General features: G+C 42.1%; 1 protein-coding gene across 1 annotated transcript in view; it reads right to left on the bottom strand.

Annotated features, from left to right (window-relative positions):
• The window catches only part of LOC126481950 (constitutive coactivator of peroxisome proliferator-activated receptor gamma-like), a 76,936-nt gene extending 56,779 nt beyond the window's left edge, over positions 1–20,157 (bottom strand). Inside the window, exon 1 of the mRNA XM_050105909.1 lies at positions 20,005–20,157. The gene's annotated coding sequence lies outside the window, so the exon portion shown is untranslated. The remainder of the gene's footprint in view (positions 1–20,004) is intronic.
• Between the last annotated feature and the right edge of the window lie 2,370 nt (positions 20,158–22,527).

The raw sequence follows: 22,527 nt of genomic DNA, 5'->3' as shown, positions 1-22,527 counted from the left end.
TTGACATATCCTACGTACCGTCGGTCATGTGACCAGTGCCTCACGGAGACGCACTGACTGTTGCTATACCACCTGACTGTGATAGTGATGAGGGCGGTAGTGCAAATAATGCAGCAATTTCACCTTCAAAACCCATTTGTTCGGAGTATCCTGATTTTGTGTGTAACGATGACTGTACAGAGACTCACTTGACAACACAGTGTGAACTTAATGACCTAGTGAGAGATGTGGAATTGCCAGAAGGTAAAGCTGAACTGTTGGCGTCAAGACTACAACAGTGAAATTGTCTTGATAAAGCTGTAAATTTGACTGCGTTCTGCAACTGCCATATGCCATTCCTTCCATTTTTCGAAAATGAAACGAATTTCGTATTTTTGTAGTGATGTACAGGGACTAACTGCAGCTATTGGCACTAACTATTTCAACCAAGAATAACTCAGGAAGTATGATAGGAGCTGCAAAGTTTGTGGGACAAAAGTTACATGGGAAAACGGGGGCCATAATATGACGTTTTTGGTTGCTATGTAGGGTATATGAAGTTACACACCAAAAACCGTAGTCGGTGAATGTATGGGGTGGGGCTGGAGGACAGAATTATAGGCCCCTATTTCATCGAAGGAAAGCTTAATGGTAGGAAGTACACCACATTCCTGCAAGAAACATTAGGTTTGTTATTGGAAGAAATACTTTCAGGAAGAAGGAACTGAATGTGGTATCAACACGGGTATCCGGCACATTTTTCGCTGATGGCTGGAAATGGCTTGCAGAGACAATTTCCAAATCGTTGGATTGGATGCGGAGGAGATGTGCCGAGGTCGGCTCGTTCGCCAGACTTGACGCATGTTGATTTTTTCTTGTGGGGACTCGTAAAAGACATTGTTTATAAAGACGTTCCAACTACACCTGAAGGTATGCGAGGGAAATGTCAGAGCATATGCTTCGATAAGTGCCGATGTGATAAGGAATGCCACTCAATCCATGCTAACAAGATTGCAACACTGCACTGATACCAAAGGTCATCATTTCGAACACCTCCTGTAAATGGACGTTCATGCCACCTTTTTTACTTTCGTTGACCTCCAAAGACCTTACTGTGAGTTCATTGGATTTGTCTCGATAGCCGCTATCAGAAAATAAGTATCAAACTACAGCATCCCATTAAGAAAAAAAAGTTGACCTTCATATCTCTGACGCGATCCCACCTAGCAACAAAAACCAACGTTACATTATGACCCCCATTGTGCCATGCAACATTTGTTCTACAAAATTTTCAGCTACTATCATGCTTTCGGAGTTATTCTAGGTGGCAATATTTAGTGACTCACCCTTTGTAAACGGATCAGTGGAGATTGGTTATCGCCTCCTACAAGGTAACCTCAGGTGTGTGCTATAGAATAATGGTAAGGTGCTACCATCGCTTCCGATTGGGCACGCACCTTAGATGAAAGAAACATATGACAACATGAAACAATTGTTATTGCGATTGAACTAAGACAAGTTTAAATGGCAGATTTTCAGAGATCTGAAAGTTATAGACATATTACTTGGGCAACAACACAGCTACACCAGATTCTGTTGCTTCCTGTTCTTCTGGGATAGCAGCGCGAAGGCACTTCATTAAAAAGGAAGATTAGCTCGAGTGTCAGTCACCGCATCCAGAATCTCACAGTGTTATGCACGAAGTTCTTGTCGAATCCAAGAACATAAGTCTCCCTGCTCTTCATATAAAACTGAGCCTACTGAAAAATTTCGTTAAGACCATGTAAAAAACTGGGGAAGCACTTCTCTATTTGCCCAAGAAATGTCCACATCTTCATGAGGGTACCCGAATATGCGAAGGGTATTCACGAAGATATGCAAAGATTTTAATATGTTATTCTACAAGTAAAACCAAAGAAAAAAGTTCATGCAAACTTAAGTCTGCAAATGTATAGTTATGGAGTATCGGCTAATGAAAGATTTTGCCTAAAATTTAGCGAAACTGTATGAGCTTAAAGTAAAGAACGATTTCCATTGATTTTGTTGTTCTCGATTTAATGAATCTAATCAAACATGTCCCAGACGTGTATCTGCAGTAGTTTTCCAGAACATCCACAGAAGCAAACATGTAATTTCGTAATATGTTTAATTTATTAACTACTTGACCCAATTTGTTTTTTAAATTCCAGACAATTGTACAAAGTTTTCAACAGAAGTTGTAGAGAATTTAATTTTGGAAAAATGGTGGTAATAACGTTAACTGAAACTATATGCAGCCATGGTGGTCTCGCGGTTCTAGGTGCTCAGTTCGGAACCACGTGACTGCTACGGTCACAGGTTCGAATCCTGCCTCAGACATGGATGTGTGTGATGTCCTTAGGTTATTTAGGTTTAAGTAGTTTGTAAGATGGCAAGAACTATGACCCTTACATGAAGTCATTAAAGATCACCCAACTCACATTGAGCGAACAGTAGGGCTGAACAAAATGACTGACAAGGCACAATGCAACTTGTAGAGGGTATAGTATGGACGTAGTGGAATAATTAATGTCGGTGATGGTTTTAAAGTAATTCACACGACATGAAAACTTTGTGGAAATGAGTCGATTTACTGTACGCTAGTTTACCCCAGGGAAGCATTTAGAGGTGAGTGTGGCCGGCCGGGGGAGCGGCTAAGGGAAGCGACATCAGGCAGCTTAGAGTGGCTCAAGCTCTGAGAAAGCGGTAATGGTGCGTGGCCTCCAGCTGCCTTAAGATGAGTGACAGTGAGTGGGTTGTTGACCCCCACTCCATGCTGGTGTACCGGGAAAGAGACGGAGAACTTATACGCCTGTTGATAAAGGCCGTCGTCCCGTTTTCTGTGAAACATGTGACAAAGCCGCGCAAGCTATGGTGGAGCGGTCAACAGAGGTCAAAATATGTGTGTTCGTGACTATAGCAACTTCACGCTGAATTCACGATCCACAGAGCCTGAAGTAAATCAGGTGAAGAGCGACAGCATGAAATACGCCGGCCTCCGATGGGAAAGTAGGACCAAGGAATTTGAAGTACTCTCCTGGGAGTCAGAATTCCGGAAAACTTGGTGTTTGTGCAGATGCTAACCTTGATGGGTGGCCTGGGGGGAGCTAGATAGAAGAAGTTGAGAGGAAGGGAAATTTTGTGGGAATTTGTTCACTTTCCAGGGCAGGCATTGGTCGGCGCTGGGAAGCGACGCATAATTAAAGCGACTTGCACTGCAATTGGCGTAAGTGATTTTGCTGGAGGGGAAACCGAGGCAAAGAGCGGACTGGCAGAAGTCTCAGTAGAGGTCTTCCGTTCCCAGCTTGCCTAGAGTGTGGACGTGGCATTCTTAGCTTGCCTGAGAAAGAGTGAGCATCTCTCTAGTTTAGGACTTAGCAAATGGAACGATTGAGCTTGGAGATAGAAAGTTTTGGTTCAGATATGTACTGAGCAAGATAGCTATGAGTGAATAAACAAGCGCAGCCTTGCAGCACCACGAGGTCGGCCGACATCCACACTACGCCACTCCGCCACCGTTTATTCGGTGATATTGCGCCTGCTCTTGCCACTGATTAATTTGTTGGATCATGTCAGCAAAGTTTCCACGAGGGTTTCATGGGCCGTGTACTATAGAATTCTTCTCGCACTTCGCATTATGCCTGGGTCAGTTGATAGGAATTACTTTTGAGTTATCAAGCTTTACTCCGTGCAAACGCAATTTATTACCACTGCCTGGTAGGAGAGTCATGTAATGTGATGATTGAAGGTCGTGAGTTATAATAAATTTGTGATAATCGACTGCATTTGTTTTCAATCAAGTAGTTGAAATCCCAAGTCACTTTCTTAGTTAATTTTATGTTCAACATTTGCATCTTGTTGTTCAATAGCTGCATATAACATCAATGTGCACCCCTTTTTAATTAAAAGTGATCAATTCTGAATCAATTTATGTCAACACTGCCACCGCAGTTCAATCAGGAGTCACAGGGCCTTATTACTTTCTTTGCGTTATCCGATATTGCGGCAGTTTTGCACTCTCTGTTGATCTGTTAGTCAAGTAGCTGGGGTGAACACACACCAAAACCAGATAAGTGACGGGTGGGGTGTTACATATGGCTGACCCATGCCAGGTTACGATACTTCGGGATTTGCTAGGAAGTAGTCTTGAAAAAGGAAATTTTTCCACGTGATCCATTGCTTAGCCATTTTTAATTGAAACACGGATAGCAGTAGTTACAATAAGTTACACTATCTTCTTCATGTGCTGTCCTTTCAAATTGACATTTATAAGTGCCTGTGCATGTGTTTGTGATTTGATGGAGTACTTATGATGTGCAGTGCCGTAATCAGATGGTGCTGAGCACACAGAACACAATCATTGGTACTAGCCCTTTTGGGGAATGCTTCATGATTTATTTGTCGGGTCACTGCTCACACTCAGTGTATCAATTTGTGTCCTGATATATGTTTTGCGTTATCTAATTATTGAGAGTAAGGGGTACCTGGGTTTTGAGTTTTCGTGTAACATAAAAGTGCAAATGATAACGAGGGGAAAAGCCAAGACAACGGCAGAATATAATCAGACTGTTACTCGGGAGAACATGGGTGATAGTAGGGAAAGCTCTACCGATGAGCGTGACGAACGCGAGTCGCAACTTCCTGAAACTGCGTCTGATGACTGGTTTAGTCCGCTGAATAGCAAGGACGTTGATTCAGGTAGTGATGCTGAGGGCTCGGAGGATGCAGGGAGTACAGGATTAATCCATAAGTATGGAAGATCCAGCCGAAGAAGCCAGAGTGTGTTGGAACCAAACTGTGTCCGACGATTATCAAACGATTCATTCACAAGTGATCCGATGGGGGCGCGGAGACGGTACTTGTCTAGATATCGAAGGGTTCCTCAGAACAGAGGAGAAGAGTCTCATTTTCAACCACGAAAGGACGAGGATCAAAATGCTCCTACTGTCAAAAACATTACGGACCTGTTGCAACAGATGCAAACGGTGAACTTAGAGCAGAGCGCCAACCTTAATGCTGAAATTAAAAAGGCGAATTCGGAGTTGAAAGAGCAAGTAAAAGAGGAGGTAAAGAATCTCGGCGTCAAAATAGAGAAAGAGATTGCCATCATCAAACGAACGGCAATTGAAGCCAAATTAATTGCGAAAGGTGCAAGGAAAATAGCGAGAGAAACTCGGGACTCCACGCAAAGAACGGCAATAGTAGGTAAGGTCATGTTATCAAGGCTACAAAGCCGGATAAAACGTGTCGAAGAAAAGCAACAAGTGCAACCGGACATAGGGCCTAACGAGATGTTGAAAGAGGAGGTGGCGATATTAAAAAGAAATTTAGAGGACGAGGTAAAACGTCTCATTACAGAGACATCGAGAAAGGAGAAGGGTATAATTACTGCGTCGACTGAACCGTCACTTGCCGGAACACAGATAACCGCTTCACGGTGTGACAAATTGACACTATAAGCAACGGGAGCCACGCCTTGATTCACAGCTCTGAGGCAACGAGCGAGGTAAACACGGACAGCGCGCAGCAGTCCAATGAGCACAATTGTTGTCGGCTGATTAGGTGTACCGAACAACTGTCGAACATAGAGAGGGGGAGAGATGACGATAGCGTGTCGGAACGAATTAGGCCACGTCCGAAGTTCATACGAATCGTAAGAACGGGCGAAATGATAACTGGAATGATGATCGGTTTGATTACAAGCATTTTGTATCAGTCCGAAAGTTCCATCACTACAAGGACGAAAGTAATAGCTTGCATCCAAAAACTTTTATGGAACAATTCGAGTTATCTTTGCCCCCACACTTGCCATTGATGTACCAGCTGGATTTTGTGTGCTCCCATATGGAGGGCGCGACCGCTGAGTACATGAAAAATGTAGCGAAGACGAGCGTCTCGTTCGAAGAATTCAAAAATGCCTTCTTGGGCAAGTATTGGTCTAAAGAAACCCAAGAAAGGATCAAACAAGAAATTATGATGTCCAGAGGTATGGAAGGGGCAGGGTACCAGAGTCCGGTCAAATTTTTTGAAAATATGACAAAAAGGAACCAGTACCTAGACAACCCATGTAGCGGTGCGGAAATCATCAGATTAAGCTACATGAAACTTTCCATCTCGTATCAACAATCACTTGCCGGTCGTTGTGGTAGTGATACTGAGGTATTTAAGGGCATTTTGCGCGAACTGGAATTCGCATTTCAAGAGGAACAGGCGCGGGAGAAACGGCGACAGCGTGAACAAAATAACAACCGTCGCAATAATAGACCTCAGAGGGATAGTAGGCCAGTGCCGAACTACAACGGCCACAATCAAAATAAGAGTAATGGCAACTCGAAAAGAAGGTACACGGAAGATGAGCAACAGTCTCCGGTGCAACATAATAAATTACAAAGGACTTGGGGCGGTAATCAGCATTCGGGATGGAACAGGAATAATGGTTACCAAAATAACAACCAGGAAGAGGTCGAAGTCTGCCCTCCGAAGCCTGGTCCATCCCACCTTAACGGGCAGGATTACGAATGACTAGACCAGAGCGCGGACGTAGTAAATATAGGCTTTGGATAAGGATTTTGTTAAAGTGCCTTGTTGTTTGTGTATATACTGATCTTAGTTGTAGAATGTCTCGTTTATATGTGCCTATATTTTGTGTTTTATTATTAATAATGATATCTCGCCTCTCGATGCTGTGAAAGTGAAGCACTAGATTATTTTGTAAAAACACATAATTAAAGAATGGAATACAAGTATTTCTGGGCGTACCGCTAGAAAATGATTGATTAGGAACTCTGTTAATTGAAGAAAAGTTCCTCGTAATTGTATCTCCGTCATTGGAGAACATAATTAAGGTGACCAGTCCCGAGGTCGTTACGAGGACGCACCGACGCATCTAGTATGACCCTGAATACGTCAGAGGTGGACAGCTATGCGCAGTTGCGTGAATTAGCGCACCCAGTGTATGTTAAAATGAACCGGATGTAATCATCTGCAGAGAGAACAGCAGCATTGATACGCCAGAAATACTTGTTGATACCAAGATAGTGTAACATCTGCGAGTGTGAGCAGTGAGCTATATTTGTGTTGTGCCATGATGACATTGCTAATCCGAAACATGTTCACAGGCATTATAAAACCATTCGTGACAAAAGGAGAAAACGGGAAGAAAATAGAGAAGAAGTGTCACAATAGAACACGATAAAGGACGCTATCCAAACTTCCAACAAAAAATCTTGGTAAGACTGACACCTGTCTAAGTTTGTTGTGTTTTATACATGTTCGCAGGCACAATAAGAGGGACGTCTGCCACACAGGGAGTTCAGAAGAAAAAACAAGATTAGAGATAAAAAGTAGTAAATAGTAGATATGTAGTCGGGTTGGCCAACACCGTGTTAGTCGTAGGAATTGGTAGTTAGAAATGGTGATGGGATCCTGTCCAGATAATATTGATTCCCTATCCCCTGATTTTGTGTGTGTGTGTGTGTGTGTGTGTGTGTGTGTGTGTGTGTGTGTGTGTGTGTGTGTGTGTGTGTGATCGACTGTGAAGCAAGTTGTTTTGTACCTTTTTCTATGTTTATGTATACAAAAAAATTATGGTACTGATGGTTAAACATGAGCACTTTCCATGTACTAACATTTGTTGTCTTAGTGTGTTAAGGTGGCGTAACTGAGCAAGAGGGAGTTGAAGCTACGACAGCTGGCACACCACACACGAGCTGACAAGGAACGAGGACGACAGCAATGAGGGGAGCACACAGCTGACGATGGTGATGGTATGCACACCACGCCCTGAATCGACGGGGACGGTGGTCAACTCAGCAGCCAAGGAGAGGTGACATCCAGCACCTCTGTGTACGACAAAGAGGTCGGTCCTGGTCTCTGTACATGGTAGGGATCGCGGGCAGCAATGAAGAGGCCCAAGAAGATTTCTATATTTGTTGCTCGCCACGTCAGGTGGAGCGACAGCCCAGATGACCTTTTATGCCTAATGACACCAACTTTGAAGGCTTGAGCAAAAAAATAGGCTCTTGTCTTATCACGGTCCCTCCCTTGCTCTAAAACGTCTATCGAAGGAGCAATGACCTGTGGCTGAGCCGCGAGAGGTCACCGATCATAGATGCACCGATGGGGTCTTGTGCTTGTTGGACAAGATGTTAACAACGAGCTCTTAGGTGAGAGTCATCCTGCCTAAAGAAGATGTGGGCGCCTGTGGCCCCATCTCTGTGATCCACGTTGCTCTCTTCTCAGCCGTTAGCCATCCCTCAACTTGCTAGTCAAAACTAATGTCACTTCCGTTCCTACAAGAAACTTGTGCCGTGTGTGTGAGTGTGTCAGTGTGGATTCAAATGAATAACATGCGCCACAATGAACATACTCATTTGTTCTGTTTATGAATTATGTGATCAGAAGGTTATGATTTTATAAATGTGCCATTTGTTAAAACGTCATATATTTCTCATGCCACGTCTGTTTGTGTTAGAATAAGATTTCATACTTATACCTTGTTACAAATACGCAACAGTGGTTGCTCAATACGCGAGGATTCTTGTTATTTTGGTTGTGTTTTATAAATATGTATAAAAAAAAGAGTACATGTGTGTACACAATCCCAGACACTGGACTGGGCCAGACCTTGTTGAATTGTGTAAAAATGGCACTTACACCATGCACAATATAAACGTCCAGAGACAGTGAGACAAAAACCGTTATTTATAAAATATCAAATGGGCGTTCACATATAATTGAATGAGAACATCCAATATCAAATTCACAAAATGTTTCACGAATATTGTTCATGTATGTTTTTAGGGAATTAAGTCGAGTAGGGATGGATAACAGAGTGAATGGACCTTAAGTTATAGTTGCGGGTCTTGTCATACAAATGACAAGCACAGAGGTGCTTAAACATGTGTATTTGCCCTTTGCGACATGTGTCCTTGTAATATAATTGTAGTTTTCTTTTGAGTATTCTGACCAATAATTGTCTCAGGAATCGGCAGGGATTAAAGTAAAATTTGACTAAATAATGACCACATCTTTAACAGTAAATCCAGTCATTGAAGGCAGGTACCCTATGAATGAGTGGGAGTTTGCATCAGAGAGAAGGCAGTGGTAATCAATTGCCTGTAACTGCTCATGCGAATGGATTAAAAATACCAGTTATGGAGATATTAATTTTATACCACAGGTGGTAACACCATAGGAGTCATCACCTGTACTACAAAATTTACTGGAAGAGAGGGGCTATGTAAGATGGCAGGAACTTGGCCCCTTACATGAAGTCATTAAAGATCAACTAACTCACGTTGAGCGAACAGTAGGGCTGAACAAAATGACTGACAAGGCACAATGCATCTTGTAGAGGGTATAGTATGGATGTAGTGGACTAATTAATGTCGGGAGATGGTTTTAAAGTAATTTACACAACATGAAAACTTTGTGGAAACGAGTCGATTTACTGGACGCTAGTTTACCCCAGGGAAGCATTTAGAGTTGAGTGTGGCCAGCCAGGGAAGCGGCTAAGGGAAGCGACAACAGGCAGCATAGGGCAGCTCAAGCTCTGAGAAAGTGGTAACGGTGCGCGGCCTCCAGCTGCCTTAAGATGAGTGACAGTGAGTGGGTTGTTGACCCCGACTCCATGCTGGTGTACCAGGAAACAGACAGAGAACTTGTACGCCTGTTGATAAATGGCCGTCGTCCCATTTTCTGTGAAACATGCGACATAGCCGCGCAAGCTACGGTGGAGCGTTCAACAGAGGTCAAAATATGTATGTTCGTGACTATAGCAACTTCACGCTGAATTCACGATCCACAGAGCCTGAAGTAAATCAGGTGAAGAGCGACAGCATGAAATACGCCAGCCTCCGATGGAAACGTAGGACCAAGGAATTTGAAGTACTCTCCTGGGAGTCAGAATTCCGGAAAACTTGGTGTTTGTGCAGATGCTAACCTTGATGGGTGGCCTGGGGGGAGCTAGATAGAAGAAGTTGAGAGGAAGGGAAATTTTGTGGGAATTTGTTCACTTCCCAGAGCAGGTATTGGTTGGCGCTGGGAAGTGATGCATAATTAACGCGACTTGCGCCGCAATTGGCATAAGTGATTTTGCTGGAGGGGAAACAAAGGCGACGAGCAGACTGGCAGAAGTCTCAGTAGAGGTCTTCTGTTCCCAGATTGCCTAGAGTGCGGACATGGCGTTCTTTACTCAGTTTGCCTGAGAAAGAGTGAGCATCTCTGCAGTTTAGGACTTAGCAAATGGAACGATTGAGCTTGGAGATAGAAAGTTTTGGTTCAGCTATGTACTGAGCAAGATATCTAGGAGTGAATAGACGAGTGCAGCCTTGCAGCACCGTGAGGTCGGCCGACGTCCACATGACACCGCTCCGCCACCCTGTATTAGGTGATATTGCGCCTGCTCCGGCCACTGATTAATTTGTTGGATCACGTCAGCAAAGTTTCCACGAGGGTTTCATGGGCCGTTTACTGTAGAATTCTTCTCGCAATTCGCATTACGCCTGGGTCAGTCGATAGGAATTACTTTTGAGTTATCGAGCTTTACTCCGCACAAACGCAATTTATTACCACTGCCTGGTAGGAGAGTCATGTAATGTGATGATTGAAGGTCGTGAGTTAAAATAAATTTTTGATAATCGACTGCATTTGTTTTCAATCAAGTAGTGGAAATCCCAAGTCACTTCCTTAATTAATTTTATGTTCAACTTTTGTATCTGGTGTTCAATAGCTGCATATAACATCAATGTGCACCCCTTTTTAATTAAAAGTGATCAATTCTGAATCAATTAATGTCAACACTGCCACCGCAGTTCATTCAGGAGGCATAGGGCTTTATTACTTTCTTTGTGCTATCCGATATTGTGGCAGTTTTGCACTCTTTGTTGATCTGTTAGTCAATTAGCTGGGGTGAACACACGCCAAAACCAGATAAGTGACGTGTGGGGTATTACAAGTTCTAAGTTCTAGGGGACTGATGTCCACAAATGTTAAGTCCCATAGTGCTCAGAGCCATTTGAACCATTTTTGAAACTGTATGCGTATGTCAGACAATCTGCTTTTATTAATACTTTGGGACACGTGAATTAATATTTAACCGGAAAAACCAAGCTCAATGTTAAGGAAGTTTTACAGTGTACATACAATTTCACAATACATTCCTAATAAAGTTCATAAAAGTCTCCACCGAGTTCAGTGTATTTAGCTGCACGTGTATGAACAGATTTTGTTTCTCGTTTCGGTTTCACAAGGTTGTTCTTAATTTTGTCTACTGGTATCAGCATTTGAACAGCGTTCTGACATGAGAAACTTAGTTTGGCAGCCTTTGTTCAGCGGCCAACAAACTTTCTAGGTAAAACGAGGCCAGAAAAACTATAAGGATCTTGTGCACATCATCTGCACTACTACAGAAGACTAGGGTGCAACATGCCCTTAAAGTTGCAATTCCTACGTTCCCTCTTAGACTCCTTTGTTGACAACTGTGGTGCTGCAACCGATGAGCACGGAGGACATTTCCACCAGCAAATTTCGGACGCGGAAGTGAGGTACCAGGCAGAGTGAGTTCATCAATGTTAGCCCATTAGTGTTGGACACTAATTAGGGAATCAGCGGCAGAAAACTACAAACGGCAAGTCAAGCTGTTGTGCCTTCAATGAGCTTCCTCCGAGGGATAACACCAAGGTAAATACACGCGTGCACTTACAAATCCAATAAAGTAAAGTTTTCTTAACTTCAAAGCGAAAGCTGATCTTGCATTTTCATTAAAATTTTCGCTATCAGCACCCCGCAAACATTGAGAATAACTGTTTTCATGCCAGTTATAGAAAGAAGTTGTTGGCAAGTGTAATTGGTACCAATGCAACCTGACTGTGTTGTGTCAAAACCAAATGACATTAGTACTCCAACTTTGAAACCCAAGCATTTTCGTTGACGCGAGAATGGGCGGTGCAGAAAGAGTACAACATATGTAAATAAACAAAGGTGATGGGTACAGAGAGAAGAAGATGGAACAGTACTTGGACTCATTAGTATACTCTAAGTCCCCTGAGCAAACACCTGCGCGCTCAGATGAGGAAGATCAATACTTAAGGTAACCAACACTTCGTGAAGTTGGTCACTTATAGAGCTCTCGCAGCTATTCCGGTACACTGCAAGTGATTACGAAAGGTCAGCAGCGGAAAAAAAACTGACGGTCACTGTGTGGGATTTTTCACGATAACCTTCAACACTACTGCATGCTAGCGCTGCGTGCGTAAACGTACTCGCCAGTACAGATAGCGTGACAGCTCAACCGGTTCCAGTAAGTGACGTAAGCTTACTGCAGCGCGTCTTACAATTTGACGCACTGTCATAACTCCGCCGGTTTAGAGTGCTCGGAAATGTGGACCTCTGCCGCTGACAAGCACTTGAAAGGACTGCGAACACTTCCAAACAGATCCCCCATGCTATAACAGGAGCTTCATGCTATATTTTCAATGCTCACATTGGACAACATTAATTGCAACTCTCCCAACCATCCAGATAAAATCCTTCAGATTTTACTCGAAAACAAATTTTTCGGCTCACAATGCTATCGGCAACGGCCTTGCCGCAGTGGATACACCCGTTCCCGTCAGATAACCAAAGTTAAGCGCTGTCGGGTGTGGCCAGCACTTGGATGGGTGACCATCTGGGCCGCTATGCGCTGTTACTATTTTCCGAGGTGCACTCAGCCTCGTGATGACAATTGAGGAGCTACTCGACCGACCAGTAGCGGCTTCGGTCAAGGAAAACCATCATAATGACCGGGAGAGCGGTGTTCTGACCACACGCCCCTCCTATCCCCATCATCACCTGAGGAAGACACGGCGGTCGGATGGTCCCGCTGGGCCACTTGCTGCTTGAAGACGGAGTGCAAAATGCTATCAGTGCACTTCCTACCTCGCTTCATGAAACATCAGACATTTACCTTTAGGCCTACAGCAAGGGTATACTGCACACAAATAACGTGGCCGTAAAATGCGCAGTCGGCAATGCAAGCATGGGGAGAGCGATAACCGCGAGGGTTGCGGGCAGGCGCTGTAGGGGAAATGCTGAGAGCTTGAGTGGAAATCGAAGTGTCTCTCAAAACTCACATCTTTGGCCAATATTACGTGGAGTCCCTCCACACCCACTCTTGCATGGTGACCATCCAGAAAGATCTAGTGTCATCTCTGCTTTCTTTAGTATCTGAAAAGAATTCCACCGAAAATGCAACCAAGGCAGCTATTTATTTTCACTTGGCTTGTTAGCCATTTGTAACTTACAGACAAATGTCATGAGTGGCGAATTTTCAATAAGATTTACATTTCTATTGTCGCCATGTTAAGATTAGCTTCTTATGGCAAAACATAGCAGTGTTTACACAGGATCATATCACAAAAATTGTATGCAGATGCAATTGCAAGAGAATTCTGAAACATTGGTCTATTAATTTTATTAAGGGAGAAAGGGAGGAAAAGTAAGGTTCCACCAGCTGTCGATGGCTCTTACAAATTGCGTCTTTCATCAAAAAGTCTGTGGTTTGTGGCATAATGCGGAAGATAACGACGTTTCGTAAAACAAACATATGGCAAAATACTCTGTGTGCTTGCTGTCATTTGTCTAAATCTGATTTTGGTATCTCAAACCATTTATGAAATATGGGGGAGGTTGCGGATATTTCATTCTGGCTTTATCGCCGGTGCGCATAATCGCAAATGAGTACGTTACATCAGATCAATTTTCTCGAGGTTGGTGACAGTGATCTCCATCAAAGTCTGAAGAAAAATTCAATGTGTTAGCTAAATTTCATATTCAGCAACATATTCTGTACTATGCACCAAACGCAAAATCATATTCGTTGCAAGCTTTTTCCAATTTAGTGCAAAGTGCAAATATAACAGTAACTATCACCATTAACGAAATGATGGGCACCGTCATCACGAAGCTGACACTCAAAGCTATAAGTAGTGCAAAAAGGATTTTTATTGTCTTTTTGCAGGATAGTTTCTGTATAATCGTCTGAGGAAGAGCCCAAGGCGTGATCGATTCGGTCATCGCAGCGGTTCACCCACAGGCCGAAAGCGGGCAAATGGCTTCGGCCTCCCCTTCTGAACAAACGAATGAACTCACTTAGCACACGTAAACTGGTCACTGCACATAGGCCACTGTATCCTCCGCGGGCTCCAGTCAACGTTTTCTTACGCACTGACCTGTTCCATATCACTGTCAGCAGTAAAATTGTCTAACTGACCACCGGTTTCACAGTAATGGCAGTAGGAAACAATTGTGAAACAGAGTTAAACCATGACAAACACTTCATGTGAAAACTTTATGAAAACCTAATGAGCATGTCTTTCAAACCCTTTCTGCCTATTGCCCACCATCAAAGCTGGATTTCCTGCTAGCAGGCAGTAGGAACCAGGATGGTCTACAGAGACTGTAACACTATGTACCAATCCCACCTCTCCATTTTTAGTCATCTGACAAGAATGGCATCTATCTGTCAGAGCACACATTCGTTTGTTAGGCTGTATACTTCACGAATTGTTGTAATGTTTTACTATGGCCTCAATGAGTCACATCCAGTGCCGTATTTATAGACTCCTAGGCTGAACCTTTGGTGCAGGATACAGCAGTTTTCAAATTAAAAAGCTTGAAGGTTTAGTATTTAATTAAAATAATGTTTTTGCTACAACATTTACATTTTAATGAATTGATGAGGTTAAAAATTGAACAGTATGGAAATTACTACAGTATTCAACACGACTTATTAACATCTCTTGAGTATAACAGTATTCGCAGTATTATTATTATGGAAAAAATACTTTATGAAAATATATACTTTTTTAAACGTTTCTGTATTGAAATACTCGGTAGAACGCAAATGAAAGCGTGTGACTGTCACAAGTAAGTAAGCTATCTTTCAGAAGCCTTGGATCACAAGAAATTTTTTCTGCAGTATCTTGTTGAGTGATGAAAAGTTATCTGCAAATGGATTTCCCTCATATAAGGAGTCAAGAATCCGCATCTAGCGACAGGCAGTAAAGCGTTTTGTGGGTGTTGGTTTGGATGAAATGGGGGTTTGCAGGATATCGAATTGCGCCAAATGTAACTCATTTCAAGGTGCCAAAATTCAGTAAACCATACATTAACCCTTTCGCCGGCACATTTTTTTAGTGGCATAATGAAGTTAATTTCTGTATCATATAGAATTATGATCAATTGTCTACATGTAATTTATTATAATTTAATTTTCGCGATTTAGGACCTGAAACTATGGTGGTAAGCGTTCTTCCCACAGCTCCTTTGTGAGTTATGGGTGGCCATTACACAACCTCCGAAATTTTCTTGATGATGCCGAACACTTGTAGAAACTGACTCGCTACGTACCTTATCCCTCAATATACGTGTAGCAGTCACGAGAGCATACACTGTACTGCAGAAATAAAGCAATGTGTTCGAACTTCACAAGTGACAACCGTTGTCGTCTCACGAACGGAAACTTAGCAGTCTTTATACACCTAGTATAACGTTTTACAACTGGACGTCAGGCTTTGATGGTATGTACACTTTCCATGGCCCCTTAACAGAACAAACTTCCGTTACTGTGGGCAACTAATTTTACAGTATTAGAGTGATGGAATAACGACATATAAAATATTGTATTCGAAAACAAAATTATTTTTTTGTTGCGAATATTGGGGAAAACATTGTTAATTAATACTGACAACACACATCAATTGCAGGAAGTTTAGATTTTTCCGCAGGATTTTGCCATACTATTCTGAAAAGTTTTGTAGTTTCCGATCGTAATGTTCACATTGTAAAAAATAGAGAAATATTTACAGTTTAATTTTAAAGTGTACTTTCATGTAATATTTGGAGCAAACGATGTTCATTCAGTGTCTACTCGTTGGAACAAGGTGTTCTAAGCATAAAATTTTACTGCAGGTACGGCACCGAAGCTCAGTTTTCCTGTGCAGGACATATCACGCACCTGCTTCGTGATGACATTTTTAGGGGCTGCTTCATTGTAATTTGTTCTATTTTTCTTTTCAGCCTCATTTGAAGAGCTTTTGGCAATCTACTTGAGGACTCTGCTTTGGGCTGGACGTGACTTTCTCTCATATGAAGTCATAGTTTCTTTAGAAATTCTCTTCATATTAGATCCAGTGTTTGAAACAGTACTGCATTTACATTTTAACTTACCTTAACCTAGCCGGCCGTTGTGGCCGAGCGGTTCTAGGCACTTGTCTGGAACCGCGCGACCGCTACGGTCGCAGATTCGAAACCTGCCTCGGACATGGATGTGTGTGATGTCCTTAGGTTAGTTAAGTTTAAGTAGCTGCAAGTTCTAGGGGACTGATGACCTCAGATGTTAAGTACCATAGTGCTCAGAGCCATTTGAACCTTTTTTTTACCTTAAATTATCTGTGAAAACAGAATCTAAATTGACGTTAACCATAACAACGCCCTCTACAAATTGTGAAAGTAAGCAGCCGAAGCGTTCAAGCACAAAATATGCTCCAGTTTATGACAATCTTGTGAAACACATGGGCTGGTGTGTGTTAAACCCGAGAACAGTAACATCTAGTCAGTTAACATTTGTTCATTTTTTTATAAAAAATGTTAGTTGTTTTTATAATTAATTCTGCTATCATATTCCACAAGTTTTACATTTCGTAGTTAATCTTATCGCAAAAAGTTAAGTCTTAGTAGTAGGTGACACTTTCCCCAATAATTGTCAGAGTCATTATTTTCTGGCTCTGGACTTTACTTGGACATCAGTATTGCTTTAAAAAGTATGTTTTGAGTTAAAGTCAACGAAACGAATGACATTTTTAAATTCCTAAATACATGAAGTACCCACTGATTGGTAGTACCCGTTACTGAAAGTGTTTTGTTATCACTAAGAATGTTCTGAAAGATATTTTTCAGATTCTGGAGCCTACTTGCAAATAAATATCACTTTAATAATATTAACGACTAATTAACTAACTTGGTTTTTTAAAATTTTTTTATTAGCGTGGGCGTAAAGTACTTCCTCCCGCTTGGTAATCCGCATTGTGGAAAATATGTTGCCATTGCTATGGTTAAAAGCTACATTTCAGAACAGAGACTACTGCGGGTGCAGCAAACTACAACCACAGGATAGGAGCATAATATATCGTACAAAGTATTTCTACGAACACAATAAAGAAGGTAGGGGGGGTGGGGGATATGAGGGCTTTTTTTCTTACCTCTCTGATCGGCCACAAAATTAAAACCACAGTAAGAATCTGGTGGAGCTTTGCGCAGATGCGTTGCAGAGTGATTCTAGTATTCCCGTCTACAACGGCCGGCCGTAATGGCCGAGCGGTTCTGGGCACTACAGTCCGGAACCGCGCGACCGCTATGGTCGCAGATTCGAGTCCTGCTTCGGACATGGATGTGTGTGATGTCCTTAAGTTAGTTAGGTTTAAGTAGTTCTAAGTCTAGGGGACTGATGACCTCAGAAGTTAAGTCCCATAGTGCTCAGAGCCATTTGAACCATTTGAACGTCTACCACGTCGCGTCGCACTTTGCAGCTCTGAGCGCACAGTAAACACGTAAAGATGCATCGAAAATAAAATCTCCCGCCAAGTGTGAAGTCCTGCTGAGGACTTTTGCCTGATTCATCGAGCCCTCATAATGCAGCTGTCACGCGCACTTCTTGATAACAATCACTCTACGGCATACTGTGGGTGCAATAAAGACGCTCCTGCAGCGTTTTCTCTAGGAAGTGTTCCATTACACATCTTACAGCCCCGACATTGCTAAATGTTGCATCATTCAAAAAGCCTCATACATTACAGTGCCAATGAGGTGGAGCTCCATCCTGTTGAAAAATGAAGTCCTGGGAATCTTCCATAGCTTTAGGGAACAGCCATTGTTCCAATATGTCCTGGTACGTGATTCCCATTACAGTTCTTTCCTTAAAGAAAAATGGCCCATAAACCTTTGTACGGGATACGGCGTGGTGCAATAGTGAATGTGGATTTTCCAAGCCCCTTATGCGAACACTATGTCTGTTGACATTTCCACTAAGGTGGAATGTCGCTTCATCAGTAAAAATTACACGCTGTAGAAACATATCATCCTACATCTTTGCTAGCACATAACTACAAAATAAGAGACGCTTCTCTTTGTCATTGGGGTTGAGAGCCTGCACAGGTTGCAATGGTAGCACTTGTACAGAAAACGCAATCTCAGAACATTCCACACAGTTGGTTGGGGTATTCCAAACTCTTGACTGGCTCTATTGGAAGACTTTTTTTTTTTAATTGATTTTCGATTTCCCCCCACCTGGGGAGGAGCGGGCTGACAGCAGTTTAATACGTTGCTCTACAGCCGAGAAAAAAGTTAAACAAACAATGGGAGAGAAACAAAACAATATAAAAAGGCGATAAAACGGTGACCTTGTTAATAACAGTAAAATGGCGGAAAGTTGCGGAACTGAAAATACAAAAACACGGCGTTGACGGTGCGGACACAGTAATGAGACATGAACAATTAAAAAACACGGCGACAGTTTGGTTTCTGTTCACATGAGATAAAAACACAATTAGCGACAGTATGGTGGCTGTTCGCAACACTGACAGGGACGCACAACACTGAACATTCACGTAAAACAGGAATGTAGAGTGTAGAGGCGACACGGCGACAGATGAGGGGGGGGGGGGGTGGGGGGAGACCCGGACCGATGACGGGGAAAAGGAAAAAGGGGGGAGGAGAGGAAAAGAAAAAAGGGGGGAGGAGAGGAAAAGAAAAATGGGGGGAGGCGATGGAGGGAGGGGATTGGTAGACTTATTGTCTCTGCGCACAAAACTTTCTTGAATCCGTCGGACATCATCCTCTGACACACGCGATCGGCCTGTGGTATTTTTCTTTGCACGCACTTTCAGTCTGTTTAAATTGCTTAAACCAACGGCTAATGGTTTTGCGTGCCCTGAGCCAGGATTAATTCACTGTACTGACAGTCGGGAGGAGAGGGATTCGTACCTTGTCCAGTCATCCTGATATGGATTACATACAGTTTTTCACTGGTCGTTAAGTGGATACTGCGATTGTTCCAATGGTAAGACCATGGCCAAGATCTACCTTCGCTTAATCCTATCTTGCGGCACGGAACACGTAGATCTGCAGTGGATCTCTTTCGTGTTGCAATGGTGAATGTGGATTCCTGTAATATGTGTGATGTGCCCAACGCTATTGTGCTGCACGGTCGAAGAATAAATAAATAAAAATAAATAAATAAATAAATACCCATTATAGTTTGTTGGGAACGAAAACAGACATTAAGCAAAAATGAAAGCAATTTTAGCGTGAAGTGTTCATGCAACTTTACTGCAGTTTCACTGACATATTATTCAGCTTCCTACACGTATTCTAAGAATAAATTATGTAATTGCGTGAAAAAGAAAAACACGAATTTGGCAACTCGATGTTCAACCATTTCTGTAGTGGTTTCATAAAGCAGCAGCTAAAGCACATCCTGAGGCGTGATCAATACATGGAAATGTCAGGTTCAAGGGCAAATCATGTGAATTCCACTTCTTCGAAAATGAAATATATACACAAACTACAAAACACATCTGTAGTCATGGTACAGTAGCTTAATACACGGCATCATGCGTATAACCTTGACAGTTACGAAAAGCTACGAAGGAAATGTACCAATATGACTTAACAGTTTATTATCTCTAAGGCACTTCACACGTACAGTCCTGCAGGGTGACAAAGAAGAGTCAAAAGACGGAGCACTCAATTGCTCGGTAGAAATAAACCGCAGTCTGCGTTTCTGTCCAAATAAATAAAAACCTCATTTGTCACCTATTACCTATTTAATATCGAACATTGACTACTGAATAACAGAAATTAACTATGTATACAAAGAATATTTCTTCAAGAAAACACTTAACGTAAATGAATTAATGAATATGTTCAATTTTGCATATATTCGTCTTTTTTCATGTTTAATTTTACCTGTGGTTGATGTGAACTGGACTGCGGGAATAAATGCTTCAATGCGTTGGTTCTATGCTCTTGCGCTTCGTGCCACTTCTGTACGACTTCATAAATACTAGTTGTAACCTACAATGCACGTAGAAGTATTCCGATAACCCACCGCTCCGACACATTTGTAAACATTACGCAAGCTTCTGCGCTGCACCTCCATGCACTCACGTCATCCGATATGACGTTGCGTGCGCTGCGCGCTGCCAAGGCCGCCAACATACAGCGCACAGTAGAAGTTGCTTCTGTAACACATTCTCTGCGCGCAAAAATAAGTTGATAGTGAACTCTTACAAAAGCATAATTTGAAATGAAATATTAAAAATATTATTATTGATTCACAAACCTAACTATGACATGTAACAGTCATGATTGACTCAAACCTTTGCGCGTGTTTTTACGAACCTGAACCTAGTCTGCAGTTCCACAAGATAATGTTGGCTGCTTTTTCGCTCGAAGCTTTTTCGTGCTTCTTCGTACAGTTATGAAGCTGTATTAATTATCAGTGTAGACAAAATAGGGGAATTATGTTAGTGCATGAATATTTATAATTATTTTTCTATTAAATGGTGTACTGTTTCAATTTTAAACGTTTGAAGACTGCATGCACAACATTCGTTTTCTGTAGTTATTTAAATTTCTAAAAGGGGAGTGGTCGCTGATTCTACTGTAGCGTAATGGCAAGTGCGTTGGGTTGGTAAGCTGAAAGTTATAGGTTCGATTCTGGCCGCGGTTGGAATTTCTTTTAATAACGTGTAGGTAATTTTGATGCTGTCAAATACTGTCGAAAGTTGTCACGGAACTCATTTTTGATATGAAAATGTACTGAGTAACAAGAAGTGATGTGGCTAATCGATCATCACTACTTTTTATTTCAAGTGATGCGTTTGTAATAAGTACATTGGCAACGTAACAGTGATCGATGATCTTTCTATTGAGATATGAAAACTCTGCGGCACCCCTATTGAAATATACCGATGAAAAACAAAGAGCAGCTGAAGTTAATGTCTGATCTTCGATTTGAACATAGATATTTTTCCAAAATACAGTATATATCTGTAGATGGATAAGCAGAGGTTGTCCTGCCAAAGATCCACTTTATTAATACGAAAAAATCTGATTGTGCACGCAAATTACATTACAGTCAGAGAGAACAGTGGACGGATGCTCAAAAAGAACGATTTCCTCTTCCTGCACTATAACAAATTTCCTTTAGAGTTTATATTATTTACTTAGACTTAGAGACATTTATTCATAAAAATTTCGACGCCGTATTTGCTTGGACTTTCCAGCCTGCCATTAAAGAAAAGTGGTAAATTCTTTTGAGGTTATCAGGAAGTACATGTCAGGCAGTAAATAACGAATATTAACAGAATTAAGGAATCAAAGGATAGTTCATGTTATATTAAAGTTTCAAGTATTTTTTCCTTTGTATTTTGAAAAGATTACATAGAAATCACATTAATTATGTTTTTCCAATATCACTGAGGACATTAAATTAAACTTGTTGCCATGAAAGCGTTTCCGCATAAAAATTCTGATGTCGTTTGCTCGTGCATTGTAGAGAAGTGGTAGGTACTATTTAGGCTGTCTAGAAATATATGGTAGATACTACGCTAGGCAAGTTAACACATTGTAAGGTGGCTATAATTTCGCACCTTACAAGAACTCATCAACATACTTTGCCGTGAACTACAACCACAATTAGGTACCATTTGAAAGGTTGTACATCGTATATGTGAGTTTTTAAAGGAGACTGACATTCCCTTAATGCATGAAAGGTGACAGAGTGTCTTTATTAACAGAACGAGGTACTGAATGATTGCCGCCTATACTAGTAGATGTTGGAACGCCAGTGGAGATGAAATGGAGGGCAGAACTCAAGCTCTGGGTGGAAGGCCCACATATGTGTTGGTCCTTCTTGAAAACAGGAAGTAGCTAGACGACGTCGTGGCACCTGAGCTCTGGGGCACAGTAGGGTCACGGCCGGCCGCTATTGTAGGAGGACCGGAAGGATGACCGGGAACTCTGCAAATGTGGGACGCAGGTGAGAGGAACGAAGAAGCGGCACCTGAGAAAACACACAGGCTGGGTTATTTCCAAGGATTTTTACTCAGAAGCGTACCATTGTACGAGTAGAGGGTTTTCCTTGCAAAATTTCCACGCTAGACGACTAAAGACTAAAATACGGTTGATCAGCGTTCGGAAGAATATGTAGAGAGAGAGATACTCCGTGGTTTCGGGAATATGATTCGTTTTCGGAATTACGAGGCTTGGGAGCTAAGCCTTGCTAGGAAGACAGCGGTGGAGAGACGAGGTCTTCTATTGCGAGCGCCCGTGTGTGACGGTTGCTCGGTATCAGCTTTGCTGGTACAGACGAACTTGCTGTCTTTGCTCTCAGGAGAGTATAGAGTTAGAACAGTTAGGCACTGTACTGTTGCGAACCTATACGATTCTGGACTTCACCTCCGGGTTGGAAGTCGTCGTTGAGTA

This window comes from Schistocerca serialis, chromosome 5, assembly GCF_023864345.2.
Source record: "Schistocerca serialis cubense isolate TAMUIC-IGC-003099 chromosome 5, iqSchSeri2.2, whole genome shotgun sequence".
In the NCBI taxonomy this organism is placed as follows: domain Eukaryota; kingdom Metazoa; phylum Arthropoda; class Insecta; order Orthoptera; family Acrididae; genus Schistocerca; species Schistocerca serialis.
Note: the sequence above shows the minus strand (reverse complement) of the source record. Positions and strands in the feature narration are given on the sequence as shown.